Genomic DNA, 24,377 nt, shown 5'->3' with positions numbered 1-24,377 from the left:
CTATTGGCAAAGACCATGTTAGTCTCTGAGCATAATTTGCCTCAAACAAACCTCTGTGCCTCATGTAATGGCCCACTTAGTTGAAAATAATGGAAAATTGGGGGCATAAATCCTCTAATCTACTTTACTTAAACAAATGACCTAAAACTTTCCCTTTTCTTTGTAGTATGGAACTGTTTCTCATTTAAATGTGTTCTTTTCCAAAAGAAAAAAAAAATGTCAAGGCCGCTGAATACATCTAGTTTGAATTTCCAATATAATGTTCCTAAACATGTCAGAACCATTTACCATGCACATGACTGGCTTCAGGGGTGAGCAAACTAAAACTGGAACAATATACAGAAGATCAGCATAGTTTTTTTTCAAAATAACAAGAAAGTGCATGACACATTCCAGAGTTTTTAACTCCAAAAAACTTTTCCTAATTCAATGAAAGATTTAAAAAACAAAGACAGGCAGCAAGTATTTCTTGAAAAGCAGCTTCAAATCACTAAGAGACTGTGAGGTCTCTTATCCTGTCCAAACCCTGCTCTAGGGAAAATCAAGTGAAATTCTGGTAACTCCCTTACCCCAGAATTGCATGAATGGGTTAAGATTGCTAGTAAAGTCATAAAGTAGAAAAGACACTGGACTGAGAGTCAGAAACACAGTTGTAAGTCTAGATCAGCCACGAGTAACATTATCTTGAACATGTCACTCCATTCAACCAGACCAGGTCCTTCACCCATAAAATAAGGTAGGGGTTTCCACAATTTTGAGTCTAGATTTCATCCCCCTCTTTACCCCAAATTCCTCCCCCCAACTTTAAAGTTTACAGAGAATTCCCACTTCCAATCATTAAAATGATAGAAAGTCTAAATGATTCACACAAAGGCAGAATTTTAGCATCCAAAGAGACTTGCAAACCTGGGGAACTCCTACTTCTATTAGCGGGGAAACTTTCTCTTTATTGGGTCATGAAGGCAGAAGTCAGCTAGTACCACTCTGCAGATTTCCATCTATTCCATAATTATCAAACACCATCTCCAACCCACTAACATAAAATTTGCACCCAGGGGTACCTGGGTGGCTCAGTCAGTTGAGCGTCTGACTCTTGATTTGGACTCAGGTCATGATCTCATGGTTCATGAGTTTGGCCCTGCTGTCAGTGCAGAGCCTGCTTGGGATTTTCTATCTCCCTCTCTCTCCCTGTCCCTCTGCTGCTCTCTCTCAAAATAAATAAATGAAATTTAAAAATAAATAAAAAAAGAATTTGCACAGCTGAGGGGTATAATGAGGCTATGGTTCTTCATTTTAAAAATATGAATCAAAGGCTACAGGTTATGTGCCCCTTGTCTCAACTCCAGGGGCTTGAATGCCAATCATGACCTTTGCTGAATACAGATCTGTATAGAGTTTCAAATTACAATCTCGACTGGGTATAAAAATAATAGATTTTGTATCACCTGAAACATTGATCTTGAAATAGCTTATTTTAAATGTTTATTTATTTTGAGAGCAAGAGAGTGTGCGTGTGTGGGGGCAGAGAGAGAAGGAGAGATAGAATCCCAAGCAGAGCCCGACACAGGGCTGGATGTTACAGTGAATCATGACCCGAGCCAAAAGCAAGACTTGGATGCTTAACCAACTAACCGAGACATCCAGGTGCCCCCAAACAATTTTTTTGATCTAAGAATATGGAAGAGGGATGGAGAATTATTGTTTAATGAGTACAGAGTTTCAAGGTTACAAGAGGAAGCGTTCTAGAGATAGTGGTGACAGTTATATAAGATTACCATTAAACTACACATTTAAAAGTGGCTAAGATGGTAAATTTTATGTTGTATTTACCACATTAAAAAATACTGGAAGACACCAGACACCCAGGACTCCAGATGGCATCAGCTGTACTAGTGAAGAAGAAACTCGTGGATGTTAAAATAGGGAAGCTGGCAAGCTGGATACTGATGCAGAATTTCATCCCTAAAGGCACTGCTGGAGGGTTTCAAAGAGCTCACTACCAATATTACAAGTAAGTCAATGTGAAGAATTGCTGGGCTTTCTATGGTGCTGGCAGTTTATGTCCTGTTCAACTACTGCCTTTCTTACAAGGAACTCTAACAAGAGTGGCTAAGTGAGTACCACTGAAGAGGGCCCAGTGTGGAGGGTGGCCTGGCACACCTGGAGGAACTCCATCATTGCTGGATCCTTTCACAGCCCAATTGAGAATACCCAATAAAAGATGGCTGGTACAAATTTAAATATATTGGAAATTTTAAAAAGAACTGCCCCCCCCCCCCCGATATAAGACTATAAGTTATAGTATCTGCATAGGAATGACATTCTATTAAACATTAGCATTCAAAACAAGAAAAGAAACCAAGTCTAGTAACTGTAAGTTTAGAGTCAGGCAATTGCAAGGCTTGGGAGAAAAATCTTATGACTTAATGGATGGCCAAAGGCAGTCAACAAAATAATGCCAACTACTAAAAATTAAAAGTTTTAGAAGAGATACAGTTACAGCTGGCATCATGGGGTAGATGTGCAAAGACGGTAAGGGCTGACCATTCCTGACCCTTTCTTTGCCCTCCCTAGTAAGGATGTTTTTCTATGGGAGCACTTCTCAAACAGAATGTGCTGTTAGCATGTATCATTTCATAAAGTTATTGGTAATCACCTAGGTGAAACAGGAGTGACAGATGATTACAATTTCCAACTCCCACTTTCCATACCTCTGCTGTAAGTGGAGAGAAAGCTAGGAAAGGGCACTCTTAAAAAAGAGAATGGATCTGGAAACTATACCCAGGAGAACAGCTCTAGCTTTTCTCCAGGTTGTTCTAAGCCCAAGGCTCTATTTCTTACACAGCAATTAATCTAGTTGTAGGCAGGCAAAGTCTTGATTCAGGAATTTAAAAATAAACAATGAAAAATATCTCTGGAAGAATATACAAGAAAGAAAGAAAGACATGAATGGTTTGGGGTGGGGTGACAACTTTCTTCTCATTGTATACTCTTGTGCCTTTTGGATTTTGTTCCACATGAAGTTTCTTACTCCAAAGTTAATTTCTAATATTTAAAAATGAAAATGATTTTATAAAAATATGACTCGCAGTTAAGTTTACCTTAGAAATGAAGTTAACAAATTCTTGCTTTTAAATAATCAGTGAGTGCTTTTTACTCTTTTGATTGTCAAACTTTTCACAGTATTTTTTTAAAAGTTTATTTATTTTGAGACAGAGAGACAGAGCATGCGTGTGCAAGTGGGGGAGGGGCAGAGAGAGAGAGAGAGAGAGAGAGAGAGAGAGAGAGAGAGAGAGAGAATCCCAAGCAGGCTCTACACTGTCTGTGCAGAGCCCGATGTGGGGCTCACACTCATGAACAATGAGATCACAACCTGAGCCAAAGTTGGATCCTTAACCAACTGAGCCACCCAGGTGCCCCAAAATTTTCAGAGAAATTTATATGAAGTATTTTTAATTTTAAGAATTGCTTTTGAATAAGCTATTTTAATACTTAAAATTTTAAAGCACAAAAGCAAGTTTTATCCTGTAATATTTTAGAAGTCAGTTCTGTTAAATCTGGTATTTTCTTCCATCTATTAATTAAATAACTACATCTTAGTATATCACCCTCTTTGTTACATGTCTCATTAGAGGGAGCTATAAACCAACAAAAATTACCAACCATGCCTTTTAATAAGTAGGAAACATTAGGAGGAGACATATCTTATATTACTTGTTTCATTATACAAATATGTAAAAACTCTCACTGGATTGGATTCTCTACTAAATTTACACCAAAAAAATTTATTTTGAATGTGCTTCTTTTGACATTTTCTAATTGTTTCCTATAAGAACTTACCATATGTTTACTTTTGAAAGCTTTTTTAAGTTTTATTTATTTTGAGGGGGGGTGGAGAGAGCGAGAATCCAAAGCAGGCTCCATGCTGACAGTGTAGAGCCCAATGTGAGGCTTGAACTCACCAACTGTGAGATCATGACCCAAGCCAATAGGAGTTGGACACTGAACCAACTGAGCCACCCAGGTGCCCCACCATATGTTTACTTCTGAAGTTCTAAGACAAACCACTAAATGGTAGCAAGGGGGAAACCTCAAGATGCACAATGACTTCCTGTAATGACAGTATGCAATACTCGATATTAAAATGCCCAATATCTTCAATTCTTTCTTTTTTATTATTCCACTATGCAAAAGTTTAAAATACAAAGCACAGCATAGGGAGAAAGTTTCATTTGGAAACAAAAAGAGTATTAAATCAAAATGAGGACTACTTAACCATTTCCAAAGGCACAAATGAAAACAAATCCAAAGACTGAACAATTGGGTAATAACTGACAAGCAGTAAAAATTAAGGAAAATTAAAAAGTAGTCAGGTTTTGGGGCGCCTGGGTGGCTCAGCAGGTTAAGCATCAGACTTCGGCTCAGGTCATGATCTCAGGGTTTGTGAGTTCGAGCCCCGAGTCAGGCTCTGTGCTGACAGCTCAGAGCCTGGAGACTGCTTTGCATTCTGTGTCTCCCCCTCTCCCTGTTCCTCCCCTGCTCAGGCTCTGTCTGTCTCTCAATAATAAATAAACGTTAAAAAATTTTTTTTTAAAAAGTAGTCACGTTTCTAAAGTCTTTTATGTATGGTAAGAAAAAGATACATTTACAAATCTTCCTCATTTCTAGTAGTGCAAGTCCATCTCCCTCTGTCATAAATCAGAATTGGAAACGGAGTAAAATGCAACATTTAAATTTCTACCCATGGTGATGGAATGTTCCTTCCACCTCTACATTATTTAGCAAGTTGTACAGATTTTTTGCCTCCAAAATGTCCCATTCCTCCCTTTCTAATCTCAAAGCCACTGCCTTACTTCATTTGCTCATCTCAAAATGCCTAACTTGTCTCTCTGCCAACACTTTCTCCATGACAACATTCTTCACACACCAATCTCGGACACATCTGATTATGCCTCTCATCAGCTAAAATAAGTGCCCTGGAATAAAATCTAAATTTCTTAAAACAGTACCCAAGGCCTTCATGATCTAATGCTCTCAACCTTACCTCTCCTGTTTCCTCGCCCATCACATTTATCCTACAGACCTACATGCTTTCCATCGACTTCTATAATTCACCCTCCTCCAACATTTGGAAGATCCTATAAAATTCAACTCAAATGTCAACCTCCTTCGGGGCACCTGGGTGGCTCAGTCGGTTAAGCATCCGACTTCGGCTCAGGTCATGACCTCACAGTCAGTGAGTTCGAGCCCCACATCGGGCTCTGTGCTGACAGCTCGGAGCCTGGAACCTGCTTCAGATTCTGTGTCTCCTTCTCTCTCTGCCCCTCCCCCACTCATGTTCTGTCTCTCTCTCTCTCAAAGATGAATAAATATTAAAAAAAAAATGTCAACCTCCTTCATCAATTGTTTCAGTGGGATAAACATTTCCCTTCCCTTTGCCCACCTGGACTTCCTTTACATTGCTGCCTTAACACTGCTCTCAGGCTAGTGTTGGAGTTACTTACATAGGTGCCCATCTTCTCCACCACACTTCTTGTCCAGTTCATGTGTTGCCCTTAAAATGCTGAAAACTGGGGTGCCTGGGTAGCTCCAGCCAGTTAAGCATCTGGCTCTTGACTTCAGCTCAGGTCACGTTCTCACAGTTATGTGAGTTTGAGCCCCGCATCCGGCTCTGTGCTGACAGTGCAGCCTGCTTGGGATTTTCTCTCTCCCTCTCTGTCCCTCCTCCACTCATGTGCTTTGTTTCTTTCTCTCTCAAAATAAATAAACGTTAAAAAAAAAAATGCTGAAAACATCTCAAACCATCCAAGTAATAGGGACCTCTTTCTCTAGAAGCTTTCATTCTAATAAATACATAAATATATATATACATATATATTATATATTAGTATTCATACATATATATTTATATATGTATATAAATATATATATGTATATATATTTATGTATTCCTTTATTAGAATTCCTACATTAGAATGTGTATATATATATTTCATAATAAAATTAGGGGGCAAATTTTATGGTATGTGAATTGTATCTTAACAAAAAAAATAACATTAGGGTAGTAAGTGGTATATGAAAGTTAAAGATAATCCTTTCATGTATTTCCTTAGCAGGCAATTCTTTGATGGTAATAATGTTTTTAAGAAGGTAAGTATCATCGGGGCACCTGGTGGCTTGGTCAGTTAAGCACCTGACTTCAGCTCAGGTTATGATCCCACAGTATCTGAGTTTGAGCCCCACACTGGGCTCTGGGCTGACAGCTCAGAGCCTGGAGCTTGCCTCATGATTCTCAGTCTCCCTCTCTGTCTCTTTCTCTCTCTCTGCCTCTCCCCAACTTGTGCTCTCAATAAATAAACAAACGCTAAAAAAAAAAAAAAAAAAACTAAGTAAATATCATCTTGGGTTGGCTAAAAGAAAATTACTGGGACTTGAGTTCTCGATATTTTAAAATTATAGGTACAGAGAACGAAGCCATCTTAATTAAGACCTAATGAACTTATTTATATACTGGTTTCTATTATCTGAAACTCACAGAAATGATAACCTTAGAGCTTTCTTTTGCATATGTAGGCCATCTCCATGAAATTGGATATTAAAAAAAAAAAAATTAGACTCATCTATGACTTGCCAAGGAGAGGATCTCAGACTCCCTCCTGATGTCTACCTGAAAGATCTAAATACCTTAACTCTGACTCTCTAGGCGAAGCAAGCTAAACCGGGTTTAGTGTGGTAGTCACGCTTCATCAACTTTGGACTGGGAAAGCAGTTCCACTTTAGAAATAAGGTCCACATACGTTGTTTTTGTGTACACATGTGCACACGCTTTTTTTTTCCTTGTAACTTTTTAAAAAATTGGGATATAATTCACATACCATAAAATTCAGTCTTTTAACTGCACAATTCTGTGGCTTTTAGTACATTCACAATGCCGTGCAACCATCAACTCTGTCTACTTCTAGAACTTTTTCATCATCCCACAGGGAAACCCAGTACCCATTAACCAGGTCACTCCCTATTTCCCCCACCCCCAGCCCCTGGCAACCACTAATCTGCTTGCTGGATATGCCTACTCTGTGCATCTCACATGAACGGAACCAGACGATATGTTTAGCCTTTCATGTCTGGCTGCTTTCATTTCGCATAATGTTTTCAAGGTTCATCCAAGTTGTAGAATATATCAGTACTTCATTCCTTTCTATGATTGAATAAAATTCCATTGCATGGATATACATTTATCCATTAATCAGCTGATAGACATTTAGCTGTTTCCACTTTTAGGTTATTACAAATGCTGCTGCTACGAACAATAGTCTACAGGTCTTTTGTGCGAACACGTTTTCACTTCCCTTGAGTATATACCTAGGAGTAGGACTGCTGTGTCATAATGGTAACTATATGTTACTATTTTTTTTTAATTTTTTTTTTTAACGTTTATTTATTTTTGAGACAGAGAGAGACAGAGCATGAACGGGGGAGGGGCAGAGAGAGAGGGAGACACAGAACTGGAAGCAGGCTCCAGGCCCTGAGCCATCAGCCCAGAGCCCGACTCGGGGCTCGAACTCACGGACCGTGAGATCGTGACCTGAGCTGAAGTCGGACGCTTAACCGACTGAGCCACCCAGGCGCCCGCCCCTATATATTAATACAGTTTAATGGTTAAAAATAGTAACTTTTTGAGGAATAGCCAAACTGTTCTATTTTACATTCACACACACATTTCAAAGGACAGTAACAACAGTTTCACATTTTGATTAAAACCAATTGTTCTAGGGGCACCTGGATGGCTCAGTTGGTTAAGCACCCGTAGTCAGCATTCTTGATTTCAGCTCAGGTCATGATCTCATGGTTCATGAGTTCAAGCCCCACATCTGGCTCTATGCTGACAATGAGGAGCCTGCTTGGGATTCTCTCTCTCTTCCTCATTCTGCCCCTCCCCCAGTCACACTCTCTATCTCAAAAGAAATAAATAAACTTAAAAAAAAAAAAAGCACAAACTGTTCTATCCCTAGAGAAAAAGATTTCCTTTGGGACCAAGTGTCTTTAGAAGTTAAAATAAATTCAAGGTTTTACACAACATATTAAATCCCTTTAAAACATAAAGATGTAAAGCAAGACATCAAACCCTTACTGCAACAAGGTTTATTCTAGTCATCAAAGAGATTAAATATGGAAATATTTAAAAGTGAAAGAGGAAAATAATGACAACCATCAAGTTTATATAACAAGCCAATAACTATATTTTCACTCATAGCAACTTCCTACTCAGTATCTCTAAGTGGATGTTGAATAGACATTTCAAACTTATGTCTCAAACTGGACTCCTATTCCCTTTGCCTCCCAAATTTGTTCCTCCTGCAAACTTTTGCCTAGGCACCAAACCTTGGTCTCAAGTTTGACTCACATATACCCCACATCCCAGCGGGCAAATCCTGTTGGCTATGTCAGCCAAAAATATCCAAAATCCAATCATATCTCACCACCTTTACCAGGCACATCATTTCTCACCAAGATTATTGCACCACTATGGTCTGGTGTCAAAACACAGCCAAAATAATCCTTGGAAAATCTATGTCAGATCATGTCCCACCTCTTCAAAGTCATCCAACAGCTTCTCAAACCCATCCCTCATTCTGTTTCATCTATGCTAGATGCTCTTGGGCCTCAGGGCGTTTTCCCTCTGCCTGACACAATCGTCCCCTTTATATCACATACATGCTCCTTACCTTTTTCAAGTCTTTGCTCACATGTCACCTTCTCAATGAGTGCTTCACCTAGCCATTATTTAAATTTGCCATACACCCAAACAATCCCTTTATTTTCATTCCCAGTTCTGTATCTCTCCATAACATTTAAACCAATACAGCACACAAGTTACTTGTTTCTATTTACCTTCAAGAATATAAACTCCATTAGGACAGGAGAGCTCTTCTGTTCTACTTATTGAATTCCCAAGAACTTAGAGCAAGGCCTGGCATGTATTAAGTGCTCAATAAATATTTGTTAGATGAATAAATGAATAAAAGGAAACATAAAACTGCTCAGAAAAGAAGAACTAAAAACAGAAGTCAGAAATATTTATAAGGAACCAATATTCCAAACATAGTAAAGATGGAATGGGAATAGAAAAACACCATTTTTAGAAAAATATGCCATTATGTTTCAACAGTTTGCTTTAGGAAAAAATGCTATCCTTGTTCACTTCATTGTTTTTGACAAGGTTGTATCCGTTGTCCATTGCCAAAGGCCTTTAGTTTCTGTGGAACTAAAATAAACTTTGGGGGACCTGGAATGATAATGTCCTTTTCTCAACTGCCACATATACACAGAGCCAAGGACTTTCATGGTTTTGGCCTTCCATTAGACCTATGCCCAGGACTTTCACACAGTTCAATCATAGGTTTCTTGGCCACCTTCCAAGTAAAACCACTAATTGGTGACTTTACCTTCCTTGGAAATAAACTCACAGAATCTTCAAACTGGAATGGATCTTAAGATGATCTATCCCAACCCCTCACATATTTTATAATTAAGAAAACTAAAGTGAAAAAGAAACAAAGTGACTTGCTCAAAATATCCTGAATACTTACACTAAGTAATTTTCAAAAAATAAGTGACAAGCATTACAAAATTTAAGAGAATTCAAACACTTGGAACAAATCCTCTAAAATCCAAAACCAGACTTTCTTAACAAAAACTAAGTAGAAATTATATTTCATAATATGAACAACTCTATCCATAGATTAGATTTAAAAGATACAACAGAGCCATCAATAGAATTACACTCTAGTATTTGGCAAAGTACATAATGGACAAATTCGGATTTTTTTAAAAAAGGCACATCTCTTCCCCAAAAGAGGCTTTTCTTATTCAGTGTTAGAAATGGTGAGAATTTGGGGCACCTGGGTGGCTCAGTCGGTTAAGCATCCGACTTCAGCTCAGGTCATGGTCTCAGCGTTCATGGGTTTGAGCCCCACATCGGGCTCTGTGCTGATAGCTCCTGATAGCTCAGATTCTGTGTGTCCCTCTCTCTGTCCCTCCCCTGCTTGCTCTCTGTCTCACTCTCTCTTGAAAATAAACAAACATTAAAAAAGAAAAAAGAATTTTAAAATGATGAGAATTTTAAAAAAAATTTTTATTGTTTATTTATTTTTGAGAGAGAGAAAGAGTGTGCATGTGTGCAGGGAAAGGCAGAGAGAAGGGGACAGAGGATCTAAAGCAGCCTCTGGGCCCCTTCTCTGTGCTGATAGCATAGAGCCTGATGAGGGGCTCAAACTCACAAACCATGAGATCATCACCTAAAACGAAGTCGGACACTTAACCGACTGAGCCACCCAGGCACCCTGAAATGATGAGAAGTCTTCTTCCAAGTACCAATTTCCCTAAGCATTGCTTCAAAATAGCAGTATTAGGAGGTTTCTATGAACCAGTCATTTTCACATCAGGTTCACGAGAACCAGGTTTCACGTCAGGTTAACTTTCACCACCACTCTCTCCCTCTCATCCCTGCAATACTCTAATATACCTCCTAGGGAGGAGTGTCCTTGGCACTATTTCTGATAAGAGTATACTGTAGCCTTTATGTGCTTTACAGTGGGAAGACATTGCGAACCACTATTATAAACGATCTCCCATCATACTAGAGAAAAAAAAATATTTTCATGGACAGTAATTTTTTGCCAAAAATTCTTTCCATACCCTGCACCTAATGAAGTCCTATCCTGTCTTTCAAGGCCCACCCTTGTTCTCTTTGCTGGAGATTTTTTCTGACCACTCCATCTATGGGGCTCCTTTCTTAGAAGACCAGATGACCTATAGCCTTTGTTATCTGTACCTGTCATTCAGTATTTATCACACACGGGCAAGTAACATCTTTTGTGCTGTCATCTTAGTTGTTGCTGACCTTTCCTACATTTGACTGGAATGCAGAGTCAGAATCCAAGGAGTTATGGAATTGATGTTCCCGTGGGGTTTTCTGAAAGGCAAAGCATAATTCTCTTACATACGAAAGGGAAGGTCGTCTTAAAGGAGTGACTGGGTTTAGAATACACAGCACAACCATCACTGAACTACAATTTTAGAAGCTTTTGGTTATACTAAAACAATGATTCCCAACCCGTTAAAGTAATCAAGATCTTTTAAGGTCAAAATAGGTTTTAAAAGCCAAAACCACATTCAAAGAGTAGGTATTTCTCTTAATTGAGAAAATAATGCATTCAAAACTATTGGTACATATATTAGAGGTACGGTACTCAGAGCACACTTGGTATGGGAACAATTTGTTCCCCCAAGATCTTGATTGGCACATGGTTGAGTTTTATTGTGCTGTGGACATGGGGTATTACTACAGTACTACTACCTAAAAATATTTAGAAGCAAAATACAGAAAGACAATTAACACACCCCTCCCCTCCCCTACAGCACCCCCCCCCCCAAATCCCAGCATAAAACCCTTCTGTAGCCAACCCCTCCTCCCATGAAGTAGCATATTTTAAGCAACATGAAACAATTCACTGTTTCAAATTTTTCTTGTGGTTTTAAGTTAATAATATAGAGAAAGGAATAAAGAAATGAATATTTTAGATAAACCAAATAGCAAATATTTGAAGGTCTATCTTACATACTTCCTGATCTTTCTGAAATTTCAATCCTATTTACCCATTTCATCACCCTTTTAAAAAACAAACAAAAAACTACCAATATTTTCCAGCAGAGGCATAAATACTATTCTGATCTTGGTTCAAGTCTTTGTGTAGTCACCAACAAGAACAAACTTAAATAAATGAGCAGTATAGCATCCTGTTTAAAGCAGTCAGCCCTGGACTCTGCCACTTGTCAATGGTATGAACTTGGGCAAGTTACTTAACTAAATTCCAGATAATTTATGTAAAGTGCTTAATATAATCCTTGGCAGGTTTTAAGGGCTGAGAAAAATGGTTACTGATTAATTACATAGGATATATACCAGCAAAGATATTTTAATTTCAAAGCTTCCTTTCAATTCATATTGTCAAAGTTCCTTCTTGTCTGGCTTTGACAGGCCTATTCCAGGTATCATAATCCTATAACTGGTTTTGTGACCTCTAGCTCTACCCATGACTACTATCACTGACAGTCTCTGGAAGTTAGGACAAACTGGACAGAACAATCCAGGAGGCTCCTTGAGTAAAGGAAAACAACAAAATCCACTCTGAAACAGTGAAATCACTCAAGCAGGAATAGTGCCTTAGAAATGGAGACAAAGTAAAAAGAAACGAAGACAAAAGGGCAAGAGAAAAAAATAATTGAAATATTCAAATACTCTTAGAACCCTTACCTCCAGATAAACAAGTGATTTCTCTGATTTTAGGCCCAAATTTTAAACAATATCATTGTTGTCTGCAGAAGCCATCAATAAGCAGAACTACTAATGAAATATGCCTCATTAAAATAATTTTCTTTACCACTTTTGATTTAATAATGATTTCATCATTGCTAGACTATTTTTTAATATAAAGTCTCAACAACTTTTTGAACTTTCTCCGTTCCCACGCAATCCAACAAATGGTGAATTAGTTCTTCATCATGGGTTTAGGCCTCCTGCTGGAAAGTATAATTAAAATTAGGGAAGCAGCAATTCCACTTAGTACTAAGATCCTGTCGAATTCTTCAATGAAGCTCAGTCTGGTTTCTTCAGTAGCCTGGAGAGTTCTGTAAGAAAAACTTGGGGCTGCTCAACGTGATGCTGGCCATTCAGTAGATGGCACTCTTCCCTTTGAGCCCAAATTAAACAAGCTCCAAGAAGCATGTTTTGTGACAGTCAGGTGTGATACAAAACAGGGTTTCTCTCTTCAAAGCACTTAACGATAGTCACAATCCCGCCAGAAATGCATTCATCAAAAGCTGGTGGTCCAACTAGACACTTTTAAAGAGCCCAGAGAAATTCAGATTATATAACATCAAACACAATATAAAATCAACTAACTCAAGTGATTACCAAGTAACCAGCTTCTCAGAGCCTTCACTACATCAAGCAGATATACTGTTCTTATTCAGGTATAAAATGTTCCTTTCCGATTACTTTCTACTCTAGAGGTGACTGTCTTTCAGTGGCTAGTGACCAAATCATTGTCTCTCTAGTATTTTATTAGAGTATTTAATAATATTTTAGAAAACCAGGATTTTTATCATAATCAACATTCACGAAGACCAATAAAAGATGTATTTCTTTCATATTACTTTCAACGTTTTGGTTAAAAATAACTTTCAATACCAACTTAAAAAGAAATAGCCGAATACAAAATTACTGTAGATTTAGTTTTGCAAAAAGGTGTTTAAACAGTATGGGTTTATGATTCATTAATAATATGTATCTTACTTTAACACATAATGGTTTCCAACTATTACCTGACAAGGTTTCTCACACTTCTGTTTGAGATCTTTTTTTGAAACTTAAAAAACTGACAGTTGGGGAGAGCAATGGAAGGAAATTCCTGTTAGCGCACTCTAGCTGAAAGCCAAACTTTTAAGGGATCAGATACGAATCACCTTGAAAATTCCACCTTTCTCTAGGAGAGGTAAAACTCAGTCCCGGCAATAAAAGTCAGAGGAAGGCAAGGTAAAACAAAACAAAACAGCAACACAGCAACAACAACAACAACACAGTTTAAAAGTTAAAGTGAGGAAAAAAAAGGCTGGGGGAGTGGGACAAACAACAAGACCAGTACATCAACTCCACTGCCAATCTTTTTCCCCTTTCCACTCTTATCTGTGCTGCTCATCCTATGCACTTAAGGCCATTCACAACTCCACTTGAGCTGTGACCATCACCCTTCCCCAACCACTTCCTTAGATAGTAAGAAACACTGCCCTGATAGAATCTTTTCATGTACTAATAAGACAAATGAGATTAGAAGTGACAATGCAGCTAACAGTTGCTGGCTCTACTTTCTGAAGGATTAAAAATAGAGTGTTCTTAAAGAGTCCCTGGAAAGGACGTGATCCCAAAATACATTTCTTCAGACACTCCAAGTAAGCCTAATTATCTTCTCCATGAGGATATGGAGTAAATCCCCCCCCCCCTTTTTTTGCTATGGCATTTAGTCATTCCAGCAGATCAAAAGATGACAGCATGAGAATATTGTATGGTAAAAGGAAGAAGGAAATGCTATCCTTGTACAAGATAGCTGAGCCATTGTGGAAGAACGTCACAGAAACATTGCTGATGGTGACAAATTAAAGGCACACACCAACTCCCAAGATACTGAAAAACTCAGCACTTCTCCAACCTGATTGCTTTTTCTACATTGTTGGAATTCCAGCTCCCCTAGGAGGCAACCAACAACAGCCAGGAGCTTAATTAAACAGACTCCTGAATTCATACCTTCCCTTTTCCAAAGAGGTAAGGGGATAAGGGAGTAAAAAAAATATATATATATATTAGAATAAATTTAAAGGAGTATGAAAAATAGCACAAAGTAACAATTTCATGTATGTTACCTGGAGTTAGAGTTCCATCTTGTTTAATGAATCACTTGCCTTAATGTCTACTTGCCTTAATGCACCTTGTGAGCACCAGAAGTTTTTTTTTTTTAATTTTTTTTTTAAGTTTATTTATTTTTGACAGAGACAGAGTGTGAGCATGAGCTGGGGAGGGGCAGAGAGAGAGAGAGGGAGAGGGAGACACAGAATCGCAAGCAGGATCCAGGCTCCAGGCTCCAAGCTGTCAGCACAGAGCCTGGCGCAGGGCTTGAACTCACGAACTGTGAGATCATGACCTGGGCCAAAGTCGGACGCTTCACCGACTGAGCCACCCAGGCGCCCCCACCAGAAGTTTTATTAATATATACAGTGCACTTCTTGAGACATTGGTTTTAAGAACATTATGTCATTTGTCCTTAAGCTTCCAAAAAGTGTTTTTACCCTTGGCTGGCTAGTTGTAAGAAATTTTTATCCTGTGGAAACCATGTGTGTGTACTGCATTAAAAGGGAGTTTCATCATCCCAGGTTCAAATTGTGGCCTTGTCTGAGGAGGTAGCAATCTTAAATGCTAGCTAATGTACCGCCTATACACCAGTATCCTCAGGCACAGTTTCGGACAATTTGAAACAAATAGTTCCAAAGTTCATCTTATACCTGGGAGTTACAACTAAGCTTTAACTAATGCCAACTTTAAAAAAAAAATTTTTTTTAACCTTTATTTATTTTTGAGACAGAGAGAGACAGAGCATGAACAGGGGAGGGGCAGAGAGAGAGGGAGACACAGAATCTGAAACAGGCTCCAGGCTCTGAGCGGTCAGCACAGAGCCCGACGCGGAGCTCGAACTCACGGACCTTGAGATCGTGACCTGAGCCGAAGTCGGACGCTTAACCGACCAAGCCAGCCAGGTGCCTCAATGCCAACTTTTAAAAACAAGTAAGTATAAAGTATATGGTGGCAACGGGGTTCGGTTTTACATCAGATAAAAGTTCAATTTACATCTAAACTCATTAGCAGATGTAACTATATGTCAAAGCCTAGACATCTTTTATAACAACAGTTCAGCTTTGGCATAGTTAGAAAACAGACTATACTATCTTCCTAAGAAGGAAATCTACAGTAAACTTTTTAATGTCGAAGATGGGTTTCATTCATTTTATAAAATGGTGATCATGGTACCACTTTTTGGGTTATGCTAGATAACACTGAAAGCCACATTCATTCTTTAAGGTTTCTAGGATACTCATTAAATTGCTCTTTCAGTGTAGTAAGTAATGTCCTAGAAACCTGAGATTATTAATGCAGCTTTTCAAAGGTATCCAACAAAAATTAGTTTAAGGAAACAAGAGACTTCTGATTCTCGTTATCTGTACTATCATCTAAGGCTTCAGAGTAAGTTAAACAGTACCATCTCAACATTCAAATAGGTTTTCAACTGTGCAATTCATTTTGAACTGCATTTTGAAACTTGTCCAGATATAAAAGATTATTAAAATACACATGACATAAAGAGGTCACAAAGAGCTCACAAACCTTTTTTTCCTCCGCTTAATTTTAATTAACACAAAATTAATTTTCAGTTAAAATTGTCCAATGCATACTGCTGACACTCAGATTATGTATTGCATGAATTCCAGGTGAATAATTTTTTAACTTTACATGAAAGGAAGAATATCCCCCAAGTAGGACGGTTACACACATGTGTGTCCATAGCCAGTGACAGCCAGACGAAAAAAATAATTAAACTCATCTAGTTATTATATACAAGGGTAACCGACATGTTTTCTTTCAAGTCAACGAAAGACTTCTAACCTGTATGATATGGAGGATTCTCAATACATACAACCCATTACAGTAAAAATTACAGATTGTCTTGGCTTTTGGCCAAGAGAGCTTAGTCACTTGCAGAACCTGAAAGACCTCATAATAATCTCATCTATAAATATGCTGGAGGGGCACCTGGGTAGCTCAGTTGGTGAAACGTCCAACTCTCGATTTCGGTTCAGGTCATGATCTCACAGTTCATGGGTTTGAGCCCTGCATAAGGGCTCAGAGCTGACAGTGTGGAGGTTGCTGGAGATTCTCTCACACTCTCTCTCTCTGCCCCTCCCCCACGCATGCGTGAGCTCACTCTCACTGTTCTAAATACACTTAAAAAATAAGTGGACTGGAATGGACCCCAAGATCAAATGATAAACCATTAACACAGAAGACATGAAAGAAAGTATTAGGGCACTCATTTTGAACCTCGATAGGACAGTCTACAACTCCTCAATTTTATTTATTTATTTATTTTAACGTTTTTATTTATTTTTGAGACAGAGAGAGACAGGGCATGAACGGGGGAGGGGCAGAGAGAGAGGGAGACACAGAATCGGAAGCAGGCTCCAGGCTCTGAGCCATCAGCCCAGAGCCTGACGCAGGGCTCGAACTCACGGACTGCGAGATCGTGACCTGAGCTGAAGTCGGCCGCTTAACCGACTGAGCCACCCAGGCGCCCCAACTCCCCAATTTTAAATGAGGTGTCTGTTTAAAAGAATAGGGCTCTAATTAGACATTTAAGACTTTTTTTCTATTCAAACTCTACATATTTAGTATTTCCAAAGGATTTGGAAACAACCCTGAACATTAATTCTAGCCAAAAAATGTAGTGCTTATTTAGATGAGAAACAGTAACCTGTATCTTCAATATAGCTTGAGCTTCCTTAATTCAACATATGCTTGTTTTAAAACATTTTTTCCTGGGGCACCTGGGTGGCTCAGTTGGTTGAGGGTCCAACTTTGGCTCAGGTCATGATCTCACAGTTTGTGAGTGTGAGCCCCCCCATCGGGCTCTGTGCTGACAGCTCAGAACCTGGAGCCTGCTTCAGATTCTGTGTTTCCCTCTCTCTGCCCCTTCCCTGATCACGCTCTCTCTCCGTCTCTCAAAAATGAATAAACATTAAAAAAAAATTTTTTTCCTAACTTTATGTTTCACTAAACTGTCAAAAAAAGGACTTTTCAGTCCTCTACAGTAATTCCTTTTTTTTTTTTTTTTAAAGTAGGTTCCAAGCCCAGCATGGAGCCCAATGTGGTACTTGAACTCACAACCCTGAAATCAAGAGTGCAACACTCAACTGACTGAGCCACACAGGTGCCCCTACACTAATACTTCTAAACATTACTTAAAACAGCTCCTAATTTGGGTTATGGTTTATGTGCCTGACCTCTCAATTACACTGGTGAAGCAGCAACACACAATTCCTTGAGGAATGTGACAAAGTATAAGCCACAAGTTATATCTTACAGCTAATTTTAGAAGGCATCTGAGGGGATATGTAGAACAAATTTAAGTTAAAATCCATCTTAGGTTGGTATGTTGTTGATAGTCAGAAGATCAGGCCTACTGATTTAGATACTGATTAGAACCAGAATCTCTCCAAGGGGAACTAGTGCCTCTTGGGCCTGGTGGGGCCCAACACCTAGTAAATTAAAAAAAAAAAAAAAAAAAAAAAAAAAAAAAGAGGAGAGAGAGACACACTTTAATATCTTTAGTAATTAAAAAGATAACATACTCTAGCTCAAATCCCAGCATCCTAGCTAAACATACATTGTATGAATCAAAAGAATCCTCTTCCAAAGTCAAAAGGTGATTCTACTTAATGCAGATTAATCACCACTCTTCATATTTAAAAACCTGGTGGTGTTAACACAGCAAGTTGTAGCTAAACAAGCACAGGCGCAGCTGTAGTCTTGGGAACACCGCGAAGGCCTTTCAATGATTTGTAACTACCATCGCAAGTATTAATAGCAAGGCTCACTCCAGAGTCACACTCTGGGTTCAGAACCAGCCTGGAGCACCTAGTAACTATACTCCTTGGACAAAATACTTAAACTTTCTATGTCTCTTTAGTCACTGGGTTGTCATGAGGAATAAGTAAAACATATAAGACTGGTGCAGAGGTAGAGGAAATAAATATTAGTAGTTACAAGTATTTGCTGAGTCTTCACTTGCTAGGTAGCGTAATAGAACCACCAGGAAGGAGTCATTTTCTATACTAACGATGGTAAACACAAAGCACTGAGAACCATACTATATTCTAAACACTTTACATAATACCACTCGGTTAAGGTTCTGATTATCATTCCTTAACACTCTACAAACTGAATTTGTTCACAGATGGGTTTCTATGCTTTTTATAGGATTTCTTCCCTCAATACAAATGCTTCTTACACCCTGATGACACGCATAAATGCTGCCCAGTACTGCTAACCACCTGCTTTGCAACAGAACAGATTAAACAGCTAACAACCTATATAGGCTCAGGTGTAACCAAAACAGACGTGATACACCTACTTTAGGAAACCTCACAACTGCACAAGTTGGGCCTCACCTTGAGTCTAAACTTTAGGATTGTGTGTGGGAGCTGAAGCTATGTGCTCTTAGTCTCAAAGACATTCTGGTTGTACAAAGACCAAATCCACACTTTAAACATCACTGAGTGGAGCTCATGTTATTCCCAGTACAACATTATTGAAAAAAAGGGGCCAGAAATAGCAAAGTTACAATATAATTTTCTCATTTTTAGGATGTAAAAACCTACTTTGAAAATACAATCCTTCTAGCATGAAAATAAATATTTCCCAGGTGTTTTATGATCACCTGTCATGTCAGATGTTTACCAACATTTCCTGTTATCATACATGTAAATATTGGGACATACTGAATGTCCCAAAAAACAACAATCTCAAGAGTTCTTAAATAATCTTTAACATTCAGGGCACCTGGGTAGCTCAGTAGGTTAAGCATCTGACTTCGGCTGAGGTCGTAATCCCAGTTTGTGGGTTTGGGCCCCACATCAAGCTCTCTGTTGTCAGCACAGAGCCTACTTCTGGTCCTCCAACTCCCTCTCTCTGTCTGCCCCTCCCCTGCTTGTGTGCTGTCGCACATGTGCGCTATCTCTCTCAAAAATAAACAAACATTATGGGGTGTCGGGGTAGCTCAGTTGGTTCAATGTCTGACTTTGGCTCATGATCTCCTCCTTTGTGAGTTCAAGCCCCATGTCAGGCTCTGTGCTGACAGTTCAGAGCCTGGAGCCTGCTTTGGATTCTGTGGTCTCCCTCTCTCTCTGCCCTTCCACCACACTCTCTCTCTCAAAAATAAACATTTTTTAAAAGTTTCAAAACTAAATAAACATTAAAAAAAATTACATTTAACATTCAAAATTGATACACCACTTTTTCTTTAAAAACTATTACCAACATGCCAGTATTTGAGGTTGATTTTAAGAGTGAACTCTTCAGGGGAACCTGGGTGGCCCAGTGGGCTGGCTAAGCATCTGACTTTGGCTCAGGTCATGATCTCATGGTTCTTGACTTCAAGCCTCACGTCCGGGTCTGTGCAGACAGCCCAGAGCCTGGAGCCTGCTTCAGATTCCGTATCTCCCTCTCTCTCTGCCCCTCCCCTGCTCACACTCTGTCTCTTTGTCTCTCTCTCTCAAGCTCTCTCAAAAATAAACACCTTAAAAAAAAAAAAAAACAACAACAGTGAACTCTTTGAAAAGTTGAAGCATTAAATGTAGTGGCTTTTTTTTTTTGGCCCTCCCTGTCCAAAATTAATCTACTCAACTTAAACAAAAGGAGTTAGAAGGCAATTACAATGCAATCAAGATTTAGAGACAAAAAAACTTTACACATATGCTCCCAAAGTTTAAACTTAACCGTATAAATGTGTGGGCACCATACCTTAATCACACAAATTTTTAACAAACATCTTATTTTAACGACAGATTACACTGCACTCTTAGTCTCTTTAACAATACCCTCTTTAGAAGTCTTCTGAAGTCCAAATTAGGATACACCAGGCATGATGCAGAGGCACTTCATTCCAGAAAAGCAACCACTTCACGCTGCTAAATCTAACATGTTGTATAATTTAACATAAACACGGACACACGTTTATGTAGCTGGTTCCAACCCCAGAATCTTATCAACTCGCTCACCAAACTCAACTCGCTCATATAATCCCAACTCAAAACCTCCTGGCTAAGTGAAATTCCATTTTTCTCCTTACCACTACAGTGGTCGATTGCAACAGCACACGTGCCAAAAAATGAGTGGTTTTACTACGCTCCCATTTTAAGCGGGCACCTACTTGCAATTAAATCTCTGCAACAAAAAAGTTCACCTGAGGCCATTCTTGCCAATTTAATGGAGGCCTAGTTTCTTCTACCTGTCTCTGTGGTCTTGCCTCAGCTATAGGATACTTCCAAAGAGGCTGGACGTGCCCCAAACACCAGCAAAGCGGACCCACTGCCAACTCTGCTTGTCACCCCAGGCAGGAAGCACAACCTAACGTGTGAGCGTTTGTAGGGGTGTGTGTGCGCGCCGGAGGATGGGGACGCGTGGATCACAGGAGAAAGGTAGTTGAATACTTTCAACTTGTAACAGAAGTTTTTTCAATGAGGAAAACAAACCAACATTCCTTCCCTTACCTCCCTCCACCTTTTCCAAGTGCAGCAACCTCCCACCCTCCGGGAGCGCACCTTCAGGGCTAAGGTTCCCAAATCACTGACGCTTCAACTAGCTCACAATTTTCAGAACGCCTCACCCTCTCCAGGGAAACCAGAGGGCGCCCTAGAATCGGGCCCACCCCGCGGCGCCCCAAGGCCCTCCCCCACAAATCTATTCCCCTCGCACCAGCCCAAGGCTCCCATTTCGGCCCCCGGGCGGGGGCAGAGAGAGATTCACCTGAGGCCGCAGGAACATCCAATAGGAAGTCCCATCGGCCCCGCAAGCCGCGCCGCTCCAGCCCCCGCGAGACCCCCTGGAAGGGTCCCGCACCCCAGCCCGCGCGGGCGCCCGCCGTCCCCGCCGGGAGGAGGGGCTCAACGACGGCGCCTTCTCTCCCCTCAGGATTACCTCGCAGCTCGCTTCGCGCAGCGGGCTTTGTGCTTCCCTTCCTCCTTCTCCGCGGCCGCCGGGACTGCAGCGGCCGCTCGATCCACCGCCGCCGCCGCCTCTTAAGCGCCGCGAGGCTCCAGAGGGGAGGGCAGAAGGGGAGGGGGCGTGAGAAGGGAGGGACCTGGGCGCCAAGCCCTCTGCAGCAGGAAGCGGCGACACCTGGGTCGCGATGCCTTTGGCTCTCGCTCACAGTTTTTAAAAAAATAATTTAAACCCCCTTCCTTCCCCTCCCGCCACTCGCCCTGGCGACCGTTACCGGCGGGCCGCTCGCGCTCTGGCGGGACTGGCCAAGCGCCCCCGGTACGTCCTCTGACCACGCCCCCTAAGCCCCGCCCTTAGGCCCCCAAGCGCCCCTGGCTCCGCCCCCCAAAGGCTCGCCCCCGCAGCCCCCAAACGCCCCCGGTCCCGCCCCTTGGGCCCCCGAGCGTCCTAGCCCCGCCCCTCGGAATCACAGGATGTTCTGGGCCCCGCCTCCTTAGGGCCCCGCCCCTCGCGGCCCCTACGGCCCCTCTCGAGCCTTGGCTCCGCCCGCTGCGGCCCCCTCCCCGCCCTCTAGCACCACATCTGTGCAGCCGCCGCCGCCAGGACCTACCGGGCGGCCGGGCCTCTCGGAGGGCCTGGCGCTAGGCGGCTGCTTGGCACCTCTTCAACGTCCTCCTTTGGCTTATGCAGTTCCGATCCGTGGCGTCCCCTGAGGGTCGGAGGGGGAAACGACCCCGATACGGAAACCCGAGTACCAGGAGGAGGAGAGGCACCTCAGAAATGTTGCCCGCCCTAACCTGAGCGAGCCCTCCCCGTCCCAAGGCTGAACCGCCGCTTTCTGTCAACCTCTGCCGCCTACTCTGGCTGCTGGGTGTTGAGAGGGAGGCCACTGCTGAGGTTCGACCTCCGCACGCCCCCCATAGGAGGGGCCTAGATTTTCTCAGCATGCTTGCCTATTGGGCGCTTCCTGCCCACCCCCCCCCCTCACGTCCACAGAGGGGCAGGGCAGGGGTTCTCTCAATCCTGCTCCACTTGGACCAGTGGAGGGGTCTTCACCCCTACTCTGGCCCCTGGCCTTGTGACCTTATAAGAGCTGACATCATGGAGGGGAAAAGTCGAGGGAGGCAGCGCCAGCCTTGAAAATGAATTCGGGGCTGGGTAAACTTTTGCAACGTGCAGTAGCAGGGATGTGGATCCATCCACAGGTGACACTGAGCCCCCCAACCCCATCGCCCAGACACGTTTCTCACCCTAAGCTATTCTCGAGACAGACCTCCCAGTAATGCATATCTTTTTCTGCCACCTACGACTGGCACATCCCTCCCTCACACGTGTCCTCCACGGGCACGAATCCACTCACAAGCACACCCCTCCAAGCGCCATTCCGGTTATTCATGGTCCCTTGAGTCAACCCCACCCTACCAAGCAGAGCAAACTTCATTCCCCACCCTTATCTCCCTTGGTTTCCAAGGCACTGGCGACAGTCCACTTCATTTCCTTCCTCCTCTGCAGACTCTTCTCTTCCCCCTCAAATACTTCATGCCATCCCCCTCATCTTCATCCCCTCCCTCTTCCCTAAAAATGTGCTAATTAAAATGTAGTTTCCTCTTCCCACATATGAAGTGTGGAAAATGAATCTTGTGTTGGCACAAACTGTGATTCATTTATCCTCATTTTCTCTCTCCACTGGACTAAGGCTATAGAAATTTCAGTCTACCACCATCTCCCATCTGCTCAAAATCTAACCATGCCTTATGATTTTTAAATACCCCTAAAGGATCATGGGGAAGGCTTCCTAACTTTGGGGAGAAAATATTTAGAAAACGCTCAGCCTGTCATTTTATTTGGCATTTAAAAATATCTGCAGTATTTGAGAGAGAGATTGGGAGTGGCTGGATGTTTTCTCGCATTTATAAAGCAAAAAATGAAAAGCTTTTGCATGCATCAAGGTTAGCCTTTTAATAAATAGCAAAAAAAAAAAAAGTATGTTAACAGCACTTATCAGACAATAGTCTCCAGTATATACAGCATTTGCCAGTCACAAATCTAGACACCCCCCCTCCCCCCGCAAAGGAAGACAAATTAACATAATCCATTTCAAGCATGTCTGATGAGCAATCTTTTCCAGGATCATTCCCTTTCCCACAGTTTCTGGACAGAACGGATAAAAGATCGGCTCACCTGCTGAAGATGCAAGGCTTTCTTGCGTCCAGGGTAGTAGACGTGTGTGTCTTCTGTTCTGTAGGTGTGGATTCTGCAGTGCTGCACAGAAACCCACTGCAGCCACAGACCGGCAGCGGCAGCGGCAGCGGCAGTGGCGGCGGCGGCGGCGGCAGCGGCGGCGGCGGCAGCAGCAGCAGCAGCAGCTTCTCCCAATGCTGAGTAGTAAAGTGTGTGACTTAGAGACTCCCCAGATACCATTAGGCGCTTACTTATAAAAGAGGAGGCGGAATCTTTCTTAAAGGAATGGGTTTTGTTTCTCCTCTCTACTATTGCTTCATAAGAAGCAGAAGCAGGGACTTTTTGGGACTGAGTAAAGCGGTACAGCTGTGGGAGGTCAAGGTTAAAATTAACTGGACTGATTTAGTATGAATCAATGAATTGCTGGGAGCATACATTAGTTTTAAAGAGCCCTAGTAACTTCAAACATCGGGGTCTATGGCAAAAATAAAGTGGTGTGCCTGAAAACTGGTTAGTATTTTGTGCTAATATTTAATTTACAATCATTGCGCTAAAATGATAACTGAATAAAAAGAAGTTACTAGCATTTAACACAAGTATGCCAAAAAGAATAATAAAATGAAACATTTATGTGACTGGGAGCAATGGAGTCAAGCCTTCTAACACTTATAAGGATACCTGGAATTTCAGTGAATGTTGATATTAGAAAACATATTATTGACAGATTTCAGTGTGTATTCATGTTATAAAAAAATCACAGTATTATTTATAAAAATACTGAAAAATATATCTAAAATAATTCTGGACCATAATA

The 24,377-nt window shown here is 41.2% G+C and overlaps 1 protein-coding gene across 5 annotated transcripts in view; it reads right to left on the bottom strand.

The window, feature by feature from the left end:
* ADD3 (adducin 3) overlaps nucleotides 1-23,749 on the bottom strand; it is a 123,672-nt gene extending 99,923 nt beyond the window's left edge. For 2 of the 5 annotated variants that reach the window (XM_019459389.2, XM_019459396.2), the window contains exon 1: nucleotides 21,359-21,662. The gene's annotated coding sequence lies outside the window, so the exon portion shown is untranslated. Of the gene's footprint in view, nucleotides 1-21,187; nucleotides 21,284-21,358; nucleotides 21,663-21,992; nucleotides 22,220-23,563 lie in introns of those variants that run through there. The other 3 variants (XM_019459390.2, XM_019459392.2, XM_019459393.2) reach the window with 3 other exon arrangements.
* Between the last annotated feature and the right edge of the window lie 628 nt (nucleotides 23,750-24,377).

Source organism: Panthera pardus, unplaced genomic scaffold (assembly GCF_024362965.1).
Source record: "Panthera pardus isolate Hobbes unplaced genomic scaffold, ASM2436296v1 HiC_scaffold_22, whole genome shotgun sequence".
Classification (NCBI taxonomy): domain Eukaryota; kingdom Metazoa; phylum Chordata; class Mammalia; order Carnivora; family Felidae; genus Panthera; species Panthera pardus.
Note: the sequence above shows the minus strand (reverse complement) of the source record. Positions and strands in the feature narration are given on the sequence as shown.